We start from the raw sequence: 18696 nt of genomic DNA on the forward strand, positions 1-18696 counted from the left end.
AACCTTTTGTTGGGGCTCAACAAAACAGTAACAAAAGAATCAGTTTCAGGAAGGAAATTTAAAAAAAAAGATAAACTTGACAAAGGTAGTAAAGGAAGTTTAGTGGGGTCCATTTGCCTCCTTCCTGTACCAATTGTAGAGGTCCATAAAATGGTGTTACAAAAATGCATACTATAAAGGATCATATCATTACAGGAGACTGACTTTCCACAGACAGACTGCAGAATAATCCTGTATACAATAGGTAACAGATTTATCAAGTAGACACAAAGAGCAAGATAAAGGTTAAGAAAAGAGCTACAGAAGTTATCTATTGACACAATCGTAGCACAAATAGTTATTATAGAGAACAACACTGGAGCAAGAAAGAGTGGATGCAAACTCCCTATTAAAAGAAGATTTCTAACCATCAAAAAGTCAGGTTTTGGAACTGGCTTCCACCCACAGTATTGGGGGTGGGGGAAAGAGGGGCAAACATCTACCATTTTAATTGAAACCTGTGGTGAAAGGGTGAAATTGTGGTCTGAAACCCATGGTCTCCAGTAGCTCTTACAGAACTTCTGTATAGTCAAATCATATTGAAATGGATGACTGAAGTTTTCTACTTTTCTATGAAGCACTCACTGACTCAGTGAGCATTTAATAAGAGAAACAAAACCTTTTTCCCATTTTGTAGTTGGTCTGTACCTGAAAAAAAAGTGTTATATTGCATTACCAATTCAATCTTTATATGCATCATTATCCTCTTCTTCTAATAGTATTCTAACAGAAATTGTTAGACTGGGCATTCTCACTTATAAAAGCTATTGAAAGCTTGAAATCAAAACAGAAACAGGTTACGTAGTGAATGGTATGAAGAATACAAGGAAATATAAGCTAGAGTGTCCTACTAATTTCCTTTTGTTCTTATGCACTCCTCATTAGAAGGTCAGCATTAACATTTACTTCTTGATACACTTGTCTGTACAGCAGTGTTTTCTTCGTCTTTTTGTAAAAACAGTTATGTTACAAAAAGGAAGGAATTTCAGAAATGTACGTGGGAAGACTAGATTTTGCCAGCAAAATTACTCACATGCTGTTTGCCTCATTTGGAACTCTATTTAGTACGAGAAGAAATGTCTAATGGACAATAAGCATTATGTTTCCTTCATATTTCACTGCTACTGTGCTTCAAACATACATAGGGAAAACAGCTGTAGTAAGACTGGAGCATCTCTCTTATGAGGAAAGGCTGAGAGACCTGGGTTTGTTCAGCCTGGAGAAAAGAAGACTGGAGGGTGGGGGGCAGAATATCATAAATTCTTAGAAATATCTAAAGGGTGGGTGTCAAGAGGACGCGGCCGGACTCTTTTCAGTGGTGCCCAACGACAGGACAAGGGGCAATGGGCACAAGTTGGAACACAGGAAGTTCCACCTGAATACGAGAAAAAACTTCTTTCCTGTGAGGGTGCCAGAGCAGTGGCACAGGCTGCCCAGGGAGGCTGTGGAGTCTCCTTCCCTGGAGACATTCCTGTGCCCCTGCTCTGGGTGTGCCTGCTCAAGTGGGGGGGGTGGATGAGATGATCTCCAGAGATCCCTTCCAACCCCTGCCATTCTGTGATTCTGTGAAAAGAAGAATACTTTGGTTTACATACTTACTATGGCTATGACCAAAAAGATGCTCCTTATTAATATACGGTAAAAGATAGACCATTGTGATAACTAGCAAGGGTAAAGTATATATAACACATTAGGGTAAAAATGGCACCTGAAATGCAAAGAAACACCCGAAATAATTACTTGTCCCCATTTTTTTCAGATCTATACATTCTGGTCAATGCAGAACCAAACTGTGTTCATTTTTTTCTTTAGATTTGGACTAAATTTATAATTGAAACTGAATCTCGACTAAATCTTAAGCAGGACCAAATATGACAATGAATCTGTTTAACTCACAAGTGGTTGTTTTCTTTAGACAAAGACAACTTTCATTTCAGAGCCTATAGCATGACTAGTTAGGAAACAAAATATTTACGTGCACAGAAAGATCATATCTCACAGCAAATGCAACACTTTGATATGATATGTTCATATAAACACACACATAGATTAAATTCTTTTGACCAGAAGCATCTATTGCAGCTGTGCCTATGGGCATAGAGTATGTATACATAAATTAATAAACAGAATATCATTCCGCTTTCTCTCAAAAATTTCACTCAAGATGAATAAGACTCCATAGTGGTAAAAAAAGCATTTCAAAACCCATTGCCATTGCCAGGCATTTCTCTCTTCACTGTAACACTTATCCACATGGATTCAACCACCGATAACTAAGCAGCAACTATTTCTTTTTGAAAGAATTGGTGGAAACCAATTTAAGCAAAGACTACAGGGCAACTCAGTAAAATCAGGGACTGAACCTGGATATCTACCCTCCTCATTAATTTCTTTAAAACAAAATAAATCAAATATAGATGCTTCACAATTTTTGGAAACAGGGACATTTTTTCCAACAGCCACAGAGGCCACTTGAGAGAAAGTACAAAATTCTACTGCAGGTTAAGTAGATTAAATTAAGCAGGCTAACTCACAACTATCCCCTTTTTCTCCATTAAAAAAAACACAACCCACACCAAAAAACGGGTGAATGCTCTTATTTGACTAGGTATATGAAGTTTATCTTTCACCTTGTATTGATTAATGTGTAAATAAGAAAACCAGAATAATAAAAACAGACTTACGTGGAACATGCTTTGACAGACACTTAAAGAATGCCTGCAAATAACTGTTCTTATTAGCTTCTAGAGAAGGAACCTTTGCCACTAAGATCAAAATCTTTTCTACCCTTTAAATTGATGGACTCACTGCTCAGAGTCTTCAGTGGAAAACCATTAAGATATCATCTGCCTTATTAATACTTCCCCTTGACATTGATATAACATCTGCAGAACTGGAACAAAACTACAAGCAATACTTGAAGGATCTGGAGGAATTAATTACATCTAGTTTCATATGTGTTTGGACCTCTGGGACTCTTCAACCCTCCCATTAACGTATTCCCAGATGTTTCCTTTGCTCTTTTCCACTGGTATTGTATCTGTGCGATACCAGTGGGAAACCCTGGAGTAAAACGAAGCATTATGATCAAGCTAAAGTAATGTCCCTGAATTCAAGGAAATATAGCATACCATCATTTTGAATGAAACCTGGCTGGTGTCCCCAGCCCAGAGTCTTGCCTCATTTGACATCAGCTACATTATCAGGAGCACGTACAGGCATGGTTAGCCACCCACACCATGACTGAAAAAGATTGGATGTATGTGCATGAAGCTGTAGGTTCTGGAAGGACAGTGTTCCAGTAGCCTCAACACTATGTTTACACGCTTACTGCCAGTACCACATATATGAACTTACAAAATAAAAACCTGTTGAAATATGATTTGAGAACGCCCTGCCATGTTTAGAATCTATGTGGATAACCACTGGTCCTATCTCCTTTGTTATCACATATAATGGAGTATTTGTTTAAATACAATTAAATACCAACACTATTAAATGGATTAGTAGAAAGAGGTAATTATAGACTGATATTTTTTCCATATTAAAACTAATTCATTTTAGGTTTATCAATAACTCTATAGTTCAAGTGTAGGCATCCAGTTTAGATTAGCGCAGAATGATAGAGAACTTTCATTCATATGCAACAGTTCTGCTATTAAAATTCTATGAAAGTCCATAAGACCTACACAAATAATTCTCAATGAATAGCTTTGAAGGGAAAAGTAAGTGCATTGTTTTCTGCTTTTATTTTTTTTTAATGCAGCATGCCATGAAGAAACAGTGAGATTCCCTGGGCTGTAAAATGCCTCTTTTGTTTTCTATTTATCACAGAAGCAATTTCACAACAGAAATTAGGTTGGCAACACAGTTGTTCTTAGTGCTAAGGGAAATGAAGAAATATATCTTAAGGGAACTTGGCAATCTACTTTTTTTTTCTTTGAAGCATACCTGATGGCATATGAATATAAAAGGAAACTTAAAGTTATCCATAATACATGAAAGACAAAATGCATATTAGGTTTGGGAAACTTTTAGCTTTTCTTTTACACAGACTTCCCTAGTTTATAATCTCATCTACAATGCATATTCCAGAACATCTGAAGTTGTAGCCCCATTTTTTCTACTCCAGTTAGAAACTTATGTTGTATACATAACTAATAAGGTATGAGGGATGTAATCAGATCCAGTAGAGATTTTTTTTTCCATTTCAGACTAATAGGAGGCTATCAATAACTGTTACTGAAATAAAACAGAGAAAACATTGTGTGTGGAAGAAAACCATAAATGATTAGTGTAGTTATGCCTTGGATCTGATGGGCATTACAACATTCTACAATGGGATCTGTTTTTCTAAACAGATCAAATCCTTAGCTTCCTCTTAAGTCTAACAGAGCTGAAAGATTATATTTGGAAGGACAAGTCCCCACTTAGTTTTGTAGGGCATCAGTACCGTATTTGCTAGATGACAACACTTTGAAAGTTTCCCTGTGTTGATGCATTTTCAGAACATTCATAATTCAATTCCATTTCTCCAGAAGGTGGAGATCTGAGATTCCTGAACCTTTCAAATGGACTTTATATTATCTTTATACTGCTTATTTGTCTTGAAAATAGTCAACTATGAAAAGCCCTTTTCCACCTGAAAACTATACGTACTATATTAATTATACTTACTAACTATACTTACTAACCCAATATTGTATAAAAATGCAGCTTTCATGATTCTTGTCAATGTTCATGTTTCAATGCTAACAAATTCTATTTTCTTCTCGAGTTAACAAAGTAACCTTCATGTTGATCTCTAATCTGTTTTTGATTAATCAGACACATTAGCTGTCTAAGGATGAAAGTTCACATAATATATGGAAAACTTCATAAGAAACCTGAAACCTCTGTCATAATGTAGCATCACACACTGTTTGTAACTGGATGATTCAACTGTGTGCCTGAAATGGAGATAAGGTTTAAATCCCTTATTCATATAGACTGGCTGATGTGAGGTGATCCAGGATGAAAAACATTACTCTGAATCAGACTTGAACCGTATTATTCCATACCACAGGGCAGCACTGTGAACTATGTATAATAAAACCTCAGAAATGTTTTGTGTTTGCTCTCTATGACAATGCAGAATGAAGAACTTCCAACCACTGAAGACTGCTGTGATGTACACTTGTTAACCATCAGTCAGCCCTAAGCATAACTGAAAACTATGTTTCAATAACTAGCATAACAAACAAAGTATGTATCTACAAAGTTGCTCTAACCCATGGATTTATTAATCAATGAAATGGTGCATATTTAGGTTCTGTTTTTCAAGCCAAAGAAAAATAAGAAAATATGTATAGAAGATCATTAATAAGTCTTCATTGGAATTATGTATATTTAACCATAGCATTTAATAGCCTCCTTACAATAATTCAAATCGTAAGTAAACTCCAACAAAACAGATTCTCCCATTTTCTACAGAAATTTCCATATTAGCTATGTTCTAATATATTGCACAGAAGCTTCTGACAACTGTAATAATGCAGAGTAATTAGGATAATTTAGGTTCCAAGATTTACCACTTTAACATTATTGAAGAAAAAATTATTCTGCTGCCGGAAAGGGAAAGACTACTTCACAGAACAAAAACCCCTTTCATTCATTTTCTGTTTTCATTTATGAGACTATTTTTCAAAAAGTACAACCATGATACTGCCTGGATTTCAAATGATCCTCACCACAGGCTTTCTGAAAGGTTTGAGTTCTTCAAACTTCAAGCTGAATTACCTTTACAGAATTGGTTATTGTAAACAGGCCAATATAACTGGAATAGCTTTTCTTTCATTTTCAACAAGCACTGGGATCTCCCATCTTCCTGCTTTTAAGTATTTTTTGACATTTCTGAAAGAGTGGCTAGTGAATGAAAAAATAAGAGGTCATCTCCTGGTGCTACAGTGAGCTTGCAGCTGAACAAACCACCTTACCTTATTCACTGCACTCTTGTAACTCTTGGCTAAGATCCAAAAACACAAACTGGAGTTTCAAGGCATGTTCTGAATGAGTTGGGTCATTAATGTCATGGTGTTGCAATACCTGCATAATCTAGAATAAATCTAATCTCCAATCTGCACTGGCGGAGAGCACTTTTGGTTTATCTGTTCCCATTCTGCTGTAGCTCCCAAGACATAAACAAGCCCTCAAAAAACAAAAACAAAAACAAAAACAAAAACAAAAAAATCTATTTTAATGTAGCTCACTACAGACTGAGGGGAAATCAGATTAAATTAGTTGTATCAGCAGGAATATTTTTTGCTGAGATCTATTTTGAAACCCCCTAGTCTACTAAGGAATTCAAGTTTCAATATTTAATATTTTATGTAACACAGTTTTTTTCCCTCCTTTTCATGGAGAAATTGAAGCTTTTTTCTCTTTTGAAGTTACTGATATCTCACAACAATAAAAGCTCTAAGTCCTGACTTTTGTTTGTTCTCTGACAAGGTAAGAAGGCCTTAAAATGGGCATATATTCAATTTATCAAAATATTTTACTATAAAGCTTCAGTGCAGTTTCTTGTTGCAGTATCAAGTTAAGTGTTGATACACTGGGGCATCCAGAGATATTGAATCTTAATCACTTAAGAGAATATGAACGAGTGCTTTCGAGACCTAGATTTTGGACTTGGTGAGCCTGTTACACGTACACCCTTAAGTGGGGGGGGGGAAGCTGTAATCTTCCAAATGTCTGAAGGGAAAATATGTCATGCTCATTCATGCTCATACTAGAATACTAGCAACTTCACTTCCCTCCACATCCCCATTTTTTAAACTAGAAGAATTCTTTTTTCAAATGCAATAAACTGTATCAGGAGCAATGTGATGCAAAAAATATAGCAAAACCAATCCATATCAGTTTTCTTCCTACACTGTAAAACTGGAAGCAAATATTCTACTTTGTTTTTCCAGAGCCAGGGATTCTTTAATAAATTCCTGCTCTTCTCATTCAGCTCTGATTTTATTCTCTCCTTTGTGCTCAACCATCAACAACCTCTTACTATGTATTAGCTCTCAGTACTGTAAATTTAAAGATTAATTTTTGTTTAGTGTACTCTTTCAGTTTTCAGGAAGATGCTGTTGGCTTTCATTGAATGGAAATCTTGCTTTGGTTAGCTACAGTGAAATCTGAATTGATATTTTTTGCAACAGCAAAAATGTTATATTTGACGGGTATTCCTGGTAGTCAGATACTTCCAATATTTGCCATATGTTAGTTCTGACTTCTACCATTCTTCTCCCTCACTCAGTTGTGACCAGAAATGTCAGGGCTATATTTTTGCTTCTGTGTGATATTCAGGAGATAATGCTAGTACACCAGTGCATGGTTACTCACCACAAAGAAATAAATGAGAGGTGGAAACCAAGTGGGAAGAAGTAGCTGATAGAACAGTTGCAGGCTTTGCCTGCAATGTGTAACTGGTTGCACCTTGTGCTCTTCTCCTTTGATTTACAGTTGTAACTTATTCCCAGCAGTGAGTCACTGTAACTGCTGTTTCACATATGCACCTGCAACATAAAAAGTTTCATCTGTTGACTCAACAACATCTAGATGCTTCCAGGAATAACATATAAATTATGTTCTTTACTAGCATGGGTTCATAGGACCTGATACTTAATAAAGCCCTTGATATTTTCCCTCTCACACTAAGCTATACTTCCTTCTAAGCAAAACAAGCATGAAAGGAAAGGAAAAAAAACCCAAACAACAACAAAAAAATCCCAAACAAAACCTGTGACTGCTCTCTTTTTTTAAAGTTCTTGCTGTTATCTTGTTATCTTATTCTTACCAAGAATAAAATGTGAAATAGGAATAGAACCTTCCTACATAAATTCTTCTTGTGCAATCTGTATTTTCTCACTAAAATAGTCTGTTTCACACTTTTAATGAATTTTAAATGTCATTTGAAAAATGAAAAAAACCCACCACACCTAAGCATCCCTTATCAATAGCAAGATCTTTCAGATCCGAACCTAATGTTTTGATCATACTCTATTTTACAGTGCTTTTTTTGTTTAAGAACAATATAAATGAGATGTGGGTTGGGTAGGATGAATTAATTTTAAATATGAAATTTACTTGTTTCAGTTAGAAATTTTAGTCCTTATTGTTATATGGCACAAATATAAATAGTGATTGCTTTTGTTCTTAAAAAATTCCAGGATTAAATATTCTTAACTGAGTTTAGGACTGCTATTTCATCTGCCAGTACCATAATACAGATGCACATATTCATGTTCTGGAATTCTTGGTATTCTGTAATTTCCAGGAGTAAAATTACTGGGAAAACTTCTATACTGAGAAGCATCCTTGTAGTGCCCTAAAACACAGTGGTGTATTTATCAGTTGGCTTGCAAATCAACACAAACACTTCATTATGACCAGTCGCTGGGATCTGCTCCCAGCCCTCTTCATTTTAAAATCTTTTTAAGTATGTAGGGTGAAAGAAGGAAATTTAAAAGCTGCTGTACAAATGTAGAACTAGCTTAGAAAAGTAAAAAGCTGACATCTGGTACGCAAGTTACCAAAATAATTATGATGTGCTTTGACAAACACCTCTTTCTCAGCCTGCTTATTTTCTCTGATCATCAGAAAAGTAAAAATAAATGGTTTGTGATGTTTCAGTAGTGGAAATGTTATGGGAAAGTTAAAAAGGGTAAGATATTTAAAACCAATGCAATAAAGAGTTAGCATGTGTTTATATTTCTACCAAACACATTTTACTTTGTTCCTCTCTCTCCTACTTCAGTCACTTATTTAGGATTTGGACTTAGAATAATAAGTTATACAATTCTCTTTTGATATTACGCTTTTTCTAAATTAAGGATGAACAGTAGTATTCAAGGGTTCTCTTTATCAGTTGTTCTGAGAGGGCTGACTTTGGCACCATGGCAGGAATAGTAATACAACGTGTCAGTTGTTTCAAAGACAGCTATGTTTTCCAAGGTATGAATCACAGAGAGAAGGAGGAAAACCTATTTTTGCTTGATAAAGCCAAGTGCAGAAACAACATCTCAAACCTTAAGTGCCAATAAACTCAATGCACTTTAAAAGGCATTCATTCAGGTGTTTTAGGGCTTTTAAAATTTATTTATTTATTGAGTTTTTTGTCTTTTCCTCACTAGTCCCTCTCTCCCACCTGTAACTGAGCAAACTATGAAAACTACATTATTCTTTTCCAAGCTTTTTTATGTTCTGAGACAAGATGATTGCCAAGTTATGTTCTGGCCAACCTGCACAACGCTATGTTCACTTTCAACAATGTGGATTTGGGAGCAAAACTTAAAATTCCCAACAGAAGTTCTTTAGATCTGGCCTGAAGGCAAGAATCAGGAAGATTCTCTCTGACAACAAGAGCAAAAATCTCCTGTTGCACTTAATAAGATAGTACCCAATTTTAGCACTGATATTCTGAAAATTGTAAGAGCAAAAGACTTTGTAGAACACAGTGTAACTAATATATCTTCTAGATGTCTGATTGTAGTCTAATTGAAGCCAATGGGGACCTTCTTAAACTGGGGAAGATTACATCCAGCAGTCAAGATTCAGAAACCCGTTCTTCAGGTACTGCACAGTATGAGAAACAAAAGCTTAAGTTGAGCTTTTTCAGCCTTTTCTGCTTCAGAATCTCCCTTTACACAGCACTTTAAAAGGATGGAAATGTTGCAGCCCCAAAGCCTGCCTGTGAACTCTTGGGCCTGCCAAACTATTAATAAGTTAAATAATGAAATTAGTTCCGTTTATCTTTATTAACTTACATGGAAAGGGAGGCAGCAATAAAGAAGCATTTGCAAGGCAGCATTTATCCTGTTAGATACTGTTATATTGCAGTATCTGGAAATACTGCTACTGTATTTTGGTATTTTGTGACATGGAAATGAGAAGCAGCAGCCAGTGATTGTAGGTTTAAGCAAAAGACTAAGAGAAAATGTATTCTCTTTGAAAACACCTGCTATAAGGATGACTGATTAAATATTACATGCTAATGGAAGAAATATAACCTAAATTCAAGACCAAAATAGAAACATTGAAGAACTAGTTATAGAATTAGATAGAGTTGGAAAGAAGTATCATTCTTCCCTATGGGAAATGGCCATTTTTCAAATATTAGAACAATTTATTAGACCAAAATATTACACAAATATTAGAATTACACATTTCAGACAACAAAATATTTAGTTAAAAAAAAGTCCTATGGTCCCTTACAAAAACTGTTCTTCAGCTTTTTCATCCTCGTTAAAATGCTTCAAAACACTCTGATCTTATGGGATCTCTGCAGCATATCATGGGAAACAACCTAAACTGAGAACTCGGCCTTTAGGGCCAAGCATGCAGGACATGAGGCACCTGAAATAATTCACATGAGATACTTGGTGATATTTCTACGTTTCTTTTCGACTGGTAGGGGTAGGAGAAGGAAAGGGAGAAAAGTATCAGAAAAAATTCTGTGTCTGTTTTTTCCCCGAGAAGTAAAACAAATTCAAATAGGAAATAGTCACTTTGAAGATCTATTTAGTTCAGTTAAAAGACCAAGTTTCTATTGCAAAGCATTCTGGCAAAACAATATCCAGCCATTTCTGAGTGTGTTTGAAACAGCTTTCTATTTAGTACTTGATATTTACCTTATTCCAGTAAATTACTATATTAAACTGTAATCTTACATTACATTAAAACCACACTGGTTCAGCAGCTTTTTTTATAGCCATAATTCTGAAGATGCAAGAATGGAAAAATAAAAGAAGAGAGTAGAAAAATAACGAAGTGCTGTAAGGTTAGACTTGTAGTCAAAGTCATAGCCAGCTCTCCTGAAGTGAGCACAATTTTCATCTCTGGCACCAAAGGATAGTTGGACTAGATCTCTTACCCACAGCCATAATCAGGTGGTCTAGCCAAAAGCAAACTCAATATCTCACAGGCTCTTCATGAAAAAAAAAAATTAAAAGGTTGAACTTTTATTTCTCTCTGAAAGAAGGCAAATACTGCTTCCAGGTTCATGTCTGCCAAGTCCAGAAGACATACATCAAGAGTACCCAGTGCACACACCAAAAAAAATAGAAATTCCATTTCCACCATGCCATTGGCGCTACCATCAAGAACTACTCCTCAGCTAGCAGACAAATAAAAGTTGCCCAAAAGTAATTTCTGTAGTGTTCCTTTATCTGCAGTTTGAAGCATCTATGCTAAGGTTTCTATATTCAAAACATACGATTAACAACAAGGCATTGATAGCTAGCATCTTAGAAACCTTGGGATTTTTCCCACTATTTAGACCACTGTATTAACAGAAGGCTGCCATTGGCTGTAGTCTTCAAAAAACATCCTAATCCAAATGAAACTAGGAACATATGTGCTCCCATCTGATGTTAAACTGTGCTCTGCGTTAAGTCTTCTAGAGGTTCTGTGACAAATAGAATTAGGGAAACCAGCAAATATGGGAGGGTCTGGAAAAAAAAAACAAAAACCAGGAGAAAAAAAACCAAAACAGCCCAGGCTATGGTGTAATATTTTGACATATTATTAAGTTACACTGTTTACTTACCAAACATAAATTTATATGAGGAAATTGGTAGATAAATAGGCAAACTGATGTCAGTTTCCTTCAGGTTTAGAAATCCAGTAAACTCTTTAGTAACAGTACCAAACCAATGGAACAAAACCCTTGGTCTTCCTTCTCTCAGAGCAGGAAGCAAGAACAGCAGCCCAGCCTCTTCTTGTGCTGGGAATGCACCTCAGCTGTCTGAGAAGCACTGCCAGCGAGACGAGGACAGCTTGGGGTTTTGTTTTGGGTTTTGGTTTGGTTTGGTTTTTAAGTCCAGCATTTCTTCACCGCCTTACTATAATTGCCAGCAAAAGGTGACAAATTACAGGATTGGATCACTAGTTTAGCTAGAAGCCATGCTAAACCACCCACAGCCCTGCATGAGCCAACCCAGCAGCTGTCCACGTCACCAGGCTGGATTACACCTGCAATGAGAAAGGAGCAGGCACCAGTAAATTACAACCTAACATTTTTGAGGGGCAACAGCAGGGAACTGTTTTATTTAACTACACTTCGGGGAAGAGAGATCAGTATCCAACTGACATTTTATAGCCCAGATTTTAGTTTGGTTTTAATGGGTCTCCCCCCTCCTTTTTATTCTTTTTATTCCCATGTACGTATTTGAAATCGTGTAGTTATGACAAAATCATTGGGCAGTCACAGCCAAGTCCAAAGCAGCAGGGAAACACCTTGGAATTTCAAGGTCTTACATGAGTGTATAAGTACTCAAGCCCCCACATTCATTGGAAATTTCTGAAATCTTTTTACCTCTTTAAAAATTTACCCATACATCAAAACCTGGTGCAATGCTTCTTTGGTGAATCCGGCAGCTACTCTTTTCTGCCCAAACCCATTTGGTTTCCAGAAACCTGGCAATACTTACCTATCTCCCAGAGGGCCTAATTGTCTAGCCGTGCTCTGAGCTTACCTAGCATGTAAAGTTCAAACCAAAGCATGCTGGGAAATGAAGTAGTGACCACCTTCTAATGACCTGGCCAAAAAGTAGGAGTCCTAAATTCTAGATAAAAAAAACTTCTCCCATAATCCCAAAGACTGACCCAACTATAAAACTATAGGGTATTTCCTTTGGTTGAAACTGGTCTGCCAAGCATCCAGCAGTATCAAACTCAGGGGACCAGAAAGGCAGGTAAGAGGGATCCTCATACCACTGTCTGGTGGTCAGCAGAAAGAAGAAAGCCCATGTTCCATGTTCCCAGGCTGGTTTGCATATCTTACATTGCACGGTAGCTAGAATAGAAATGGATAGAAGTATATGTAGATGAAAATAGAAATAATCCACAGAAAATTAACTTGAACCACAGGACTCTGCCTTCTTTGTCAAGCAGGTATCAAAGAGAAACAGACCCTGGTTGATGCATGTGTAGCGATGATCTAGCTACCTGAGCAAGAAAAGGTAACTCCAAGGACAGCGATAAAAAGGACAGCAACTGCCTCGGCAACTGGGCAGCAGGTGAGCAAGGTGGATTTAGCACTTTAGGCCAGGCTGTTTTCTTCTGGCTTTAGCTTTTAATATCATCTTTCCATGAAAAAGACTTGAACAGACTTTGAACATTTTTTTGTTAATGCAGAACACAAAAACTATTGTAGTTTACAAATTACTTTTGTAATTTACAAATTACAATTAAAAATCATAAAGAAAACCTATTATGTAAATTTACTTTTTTGTACCCCTGAACTAACTATAATTCATATAATAAAACATGTGAGGGACGTGAGAAATTTGATGGCTACAAGGCAAGTTTTCATTAAGTAATTGCTATGTAAATCAATTTTGACTTGAAGACTTTTACTTTCTTGCATAACCAAAACAAATTGCATTATTTTATTTTCCTTTTTAAAAAAAAAAAATTTTATAAGAGAACAGAAAGATACCTATAAATAATTTTTCTGTACTAGGAGTTTGCTTTTTGCTCTTCTGGAAAACACTGGTCATGTTTAAGATTTAAAGCCATAATTCTTGTTAAATTATCTACATCAAGAGCTCAGAATTGGTTTGGGTTTTTTTAAAAATAATAAACAAACTAACAGCTTTTAATTAAGTACTGTCAAACTCAGATGAAGATCTTAACAGTTTTAATTATGAAGTCTAGCTGCACAGACTAAGAGAGAAAATGTTTCCAGACGAGATCCAAAGTGCAGCACCATATCCCAGAACACTAATACTTTTTGTCCTTTGACAGTGTAGGGCAGGACGCTCCAGTTCCTTAGGACAAGGCATAAAATTCTAGATCTTCTACACTGCTGGTTTATCACAAAATTCACAGCATATGAGGTCCTGAAAGCATAATTTTCAGGATATTTTAATATTTACTAGTCCAGTGAGAATGTCACTTCACGGCTAGATGCATTGGGAAATATTTTAAGACTGTCCACCTTTCCACAGCTATTGCTAATACATAAGCAGCAACCCCCAGTTACATCAACCTACCCCCTGGTGCTTTGGCAGGTAAGCTTGTTCCGAGTGCACCACATTGGTTGTGCCTGCAGACATAAAGGCATTCTCCTTGTGATTCTTATTAGCACTTAAGCTTCTGGCAATGACTGTCAGAACTTATTGGTTTTGCCTATACCCACCAGAAAAAGCAAAACTGAAAGCCACACCTAAGAAACCCCAAAGCCACCCACTACACCTTGACTTCACGGAAGGTGTATGCTGTGGGACATCCCCCAGCCTTGGGCCCCTAATTCCCAGGGGGGCAACCTGCCTGGGATATGTCATGCTTCCATTCAGCCAAATCCTTACATCCGTCTTGTGGCATCAGGATCTGGAGGTGAAGGGGCTGCAAGAGAGGCAATGATGCATGTTTAAGATCCTCCTATACATGGAAGAGGGATGCAACGTGGCATGCACCTGTGTCAGGGAAATGCTTCCAGGTACTGCTGTTGGGAGACAGCCACAACAGCCAGAGATGTCACTTCACCTTAAAGGAAAGAAGATCGGGGGAAGAGGATCACCTTTGTGAGCGCCAGCAACTGAAAGCTGGACTTAGAAACTGAACTACTCTTTAGTGTGTTGGCCTTGTAAATACACAGTTCTCCACACTGTTAAACAAAGAAAAAAAAACCTAAATCAAAGAGAGGTGATTTCTTTTAAGAGCAGCAGGACTGCGCCTATTACTGATGATACATTTTGTTGTATAACATTTGAAGACGTAATTGTACAAAATGCTTTTATTTTCCTCCCTCTCCCTTAAACCTTGGTCTGCATGTTTCTGAGTAACCATTTAAAAGCTGTTTTTTCTTTTTATATGTAGATTTTAAGTACCCACATAGAAAAGTAGATTACTTCCCAGAAAGCCCCTAGAAAATAAAAAACAAGGAGATGAGTTCTTATAACTGCCCTTCAACTCTAGCATCTCAGCAATAAAATCAAATTTTTAAGAAAGCAGACAAGGCAAAACTACTTGAGTGCCTTGAAAGGATGATTATAAGCTACAGCTAGAACACATTTAATTATTACAGTATGACCTCTGACAGAGTTTCTTTTAAATCTGAAATCTGAAAAAAAATAATAAATCATCTCATCCTGTCATGATAATTGTGGTTCTGTTTCTGAATGATGAGATGTTGAAAATTTCCAACAAAAATACAGATGTCTTCCAAAGCTGTTTCAGCTACAGCACTTACATTCATTACAGGTTAAGTAATCTTCAATTCGTTATTCCCACTCTAAGTTTTTTGCTACATAACAACTATTTTGAGTGATTATTGCTGAAATCCACAGTTCCAGTTTATCCTCACATAGGACAGACATATCTTCATTACCTGAGCTTAAGCTGTATATCAAACAGTACAAATTTCTATCCAAACCTTAAATCTCAATATATGTTCAATCCAAGCAGTTAGAAAGCAATATTCTTTGCTTCCTCCTTCTACCACCACAGGAAAGTTTCTTAGAAGTGCTGAAGAGATGAACTTGCACATATGTATGACTTAAATGCCTGGACAATTCCTAGTATTGGTGAAAAGTGTGTACCGCTTTCCCGCTCTGCCTGAGCCAATCCCAACGAGGGACTTGGGAGTGAAGGTAAGAAAAAGGTAGTGTTATCTGCAAAGGTTTTAATTCACTGAAGTACCAGCACCTTGTTCTTGAATATTGGTACAAGAACTCGTAACCATCAGAGCTCAAGCAGATGATTCAGGATTTCAGAGTCAGAAACTTTTACATGAGACAAAATGCAAGTAAGATGTTCTGGAGCTATGAGAGCAGCCCAAAGTATGACACATACACAGAGCTTTCCAAGAATATGAAGCCTTGCAGAAAATGCCTGTTTAATTAATTTGATTCTGAAGAAAAAAAGTTTATACTTGAAATAAAGTGTTCACTACACAGATTCAGAACAGTATGAGACTTACCTGGGGATCATTTCACTTTCTATCTAACTTTTTCTTTCATTTCCTTAGATATCAGTCCACCAACTGACACTTCTATCTCTGCGTTTATACGACTTTTGCATCTCAGAATATAACAATTTTAAAGAACACTGACAGAAAACATTAGCATAATCTGTAACCCTATTATTACTTGCATTTTCATGCCCTGTCTCTCCTATTTCCAGTGATATATAATCACATTCAATCAGATTTAAAGTGAAGAAATGGTAGATAAAGACTCTTCTAGTGGCCTGAACAATGACAATTGATGTAAGCTACACAAGAGGAGAATTTGAAAATAAAACCTGTCAGACTGGATTCTGAATCTGGGCCAAAAAAAACCCCAACCCTAATTAAAAAATATATTAACTGGTAGTTCATTTTAGTGTGAACTTTTATGCGCAGAGCAAAACTTTGCACTGAAAACTTGCATTTTCTGTTTCAAAAAGAAAATTTTCCAAACAAATTACTAAAATAATTAACCATGCTAGTGCAGGAATTGCATGCATTATATTTAAAAGTTTTAGAGGTTTATTGTAGGCGATCGTGTTGGTATACTGAGATTTTGATGGAGTTGCTTCACATTTCACCAGTGAAACGCATTATCTTGGAACATTCCCTCGTTAAAAGCCACATCAGTTCTTCCACACTTTTCCATAAGGCAAATCATTGTGTAATTTAATGCAAGCTCTTCTCGTGGTTGTTATTTTGGCCCTTTCATAAATGGCATAAGGGAACACAATACCAAGGCAGGCAGACAAGACAAAACTCTCTCTGCTAGAAATGTAACATGGCATATATAGACATATATGTGTAAACAGACATGTACACACACATATTAATATGCATATAGAAATTTCTAACCAAAAGTTACTTAAAATTGTGAAATGAAGAAATGCCCATAGGATTTTCCTTTAGCAATAACAGAATTTAAATTTTAATCTAAAACCACTAAAAGGGTCAAACTTCTTTCACAATAATTTACATCCAAAACACTGTCCATCCCTTAAGTAGCTACACAATATTAACAAGGGTAAAGGTTTAAGTACAATATGTGACAGTAGAACATGGTATTTATCCCCCTGATTAAATAAAATAAAGCAAAACAGAGTATAGATTAAGCCAAAACAGAAAGCATTAAATCTGCAAAAACTTACCAATATCTAAAAATTCATAGACTTAAGAGTATGGGTGTTCATTATTTTGGAGAGAGAAAAGGTTACCAAAGAATCCAGAGAACAAAGCAAAAGTTTTATCTCCATTAAAAATAGAGATGAAAACTAAAAGATTAGTTGACCTGTTTGGCATTGAAACTGCTTGAATTATTTCTACATGCAGGTGAAAGACAACGCTGTCAATTATACAACAACAACAAAAAAAAAACCCAAACAAACAAATGGAAAAAAAACCAAACAACAAAAAACCCAACAACAACAAAAAAAAAACCAAAGAGATTGGGAATTACCGATTACCGGAGAAAATAAAATCTGATGGCTCAAAGATGCAGCAGCATAATTCCTTTCACAGGAATTCAGAACACCTTGAGCCAGTTGCTTCTTTTGCTAGTGTTTATGTTTTCCTCTGCTGCCTTTCTTAAGACTAAGCTAAAGCTGTGTTTATAAGAGATGCTAGTGCAATGCAATCCTGAGTTTGGACTGACTGGGTACAATCCCAGGAAATAGTAAAGAGTACCCATGCATAACTAAATAATTTATGGGAGTGGGGCTGACACTAATGTGACTATTGAAGAAAAACGACCAATTAGCCTGCTCCTGATAAAAAGAAAAAAAAAAAGGCAAAATACCAAACTAATATAGATCACCATATCTAATAATATTACAGCAAAAAAGCTTCAATTCAGCATTTGCAATAATTGAATTCTGAAAAAGGCTGCTGTCATGTAATAATAAAGTAGCACTTAAGTTAAAAATTTTGATGCATTTTTGTCAGCTTTGTGATAAAAAGGAGTTACTTTGTTTCTAAGAAGTCTAACAGTTTGCATCCTGCACTTTACATATATTAAAGTTTGTTTAATACATACTGCATGAATGCTGTCCTAAAGTGAGTCATCAAAAATTGTTACTCTCATATGCTAGGATATTCCTCAGAGAAAATTAAAATATACTTAAGAATACTGATCCAGTTAAAATACATTTAAACTGTTAAGCATTGCTCCAAAGAAAGGTTCTCTCCTAAGTGGAAATTCAGAATTCAATACAGCAAATACTTGAGCAACAGAGTCATTAAACTACTAAGGACAGTTGTTTAATTGTTTTAGGTGAAGTGAGACAGTAACACAGTGAAATGACACAATCCAGAAAGAAATATTTCACTGCAATATTGCAGAACAACATTACAGAACAAAACTGCACTTAAATCATAGAATCACTAAGGTTGGAAAAGACCTCTAGGATCATCAAGTCCAACCATCAACCCAATACTACCATGTCTCCTAAACCATGCCCTGAAGTGCCACGTCTACACGTCTTTTGATTAAAAAAAAGAAATCAAAATAAAAACCTTAAAATGCTAAGCACAGAACAACTTTGTAAGCCAGGTTGTTACAAAACATTTACAATGCTTTGAAAAATCTTCCAAAAAACAAACAAAAAATTACAAGCCAATCAAAAACCAAATGCAATTAGTAAAAACCAAGGCAAATCACCAAAAAGCACACAAAA

At 36.1% G+C, this 18696-nt stretch overlaps 1 long non-coding RNA gene across 1 annotated transcript in view; it reads right to left on the reverse strand.

Moving 5' to 3' along the window:
• Positions 1-18696, reverse strand: part of LOC135313087 (uncharacterized) — a 307634-nt gene that overhangs the window by 214189 nt on the left and 74749 nt on the right. The window contains exon 4 of the long non-coding RNA XR_010372679.1: positions 7417-7589. This is a non-coding gene — a long non-coding RNA (uncharacterized LOC135313087). The remainder of the gene's footprint in view (positions 1-7416; positions 7590-18696) is intronic.

The sequence above is a fragment of the Phalacrocorax carbo genome, chromosome 4, assembly GCF_963921805.1.
Source record: "Phalacrocorax carbo chromosome 4, bPhaCar2.1, whole genome shotgun sequence".
NCBI classification, from domain to species: domain Eukaryota; kingdom Metazoa; phylum Chordata; class Aves; order Suliformes; family Phalacrocoracidae; genus Phalacrocorax; species Phalacrocorax carbo.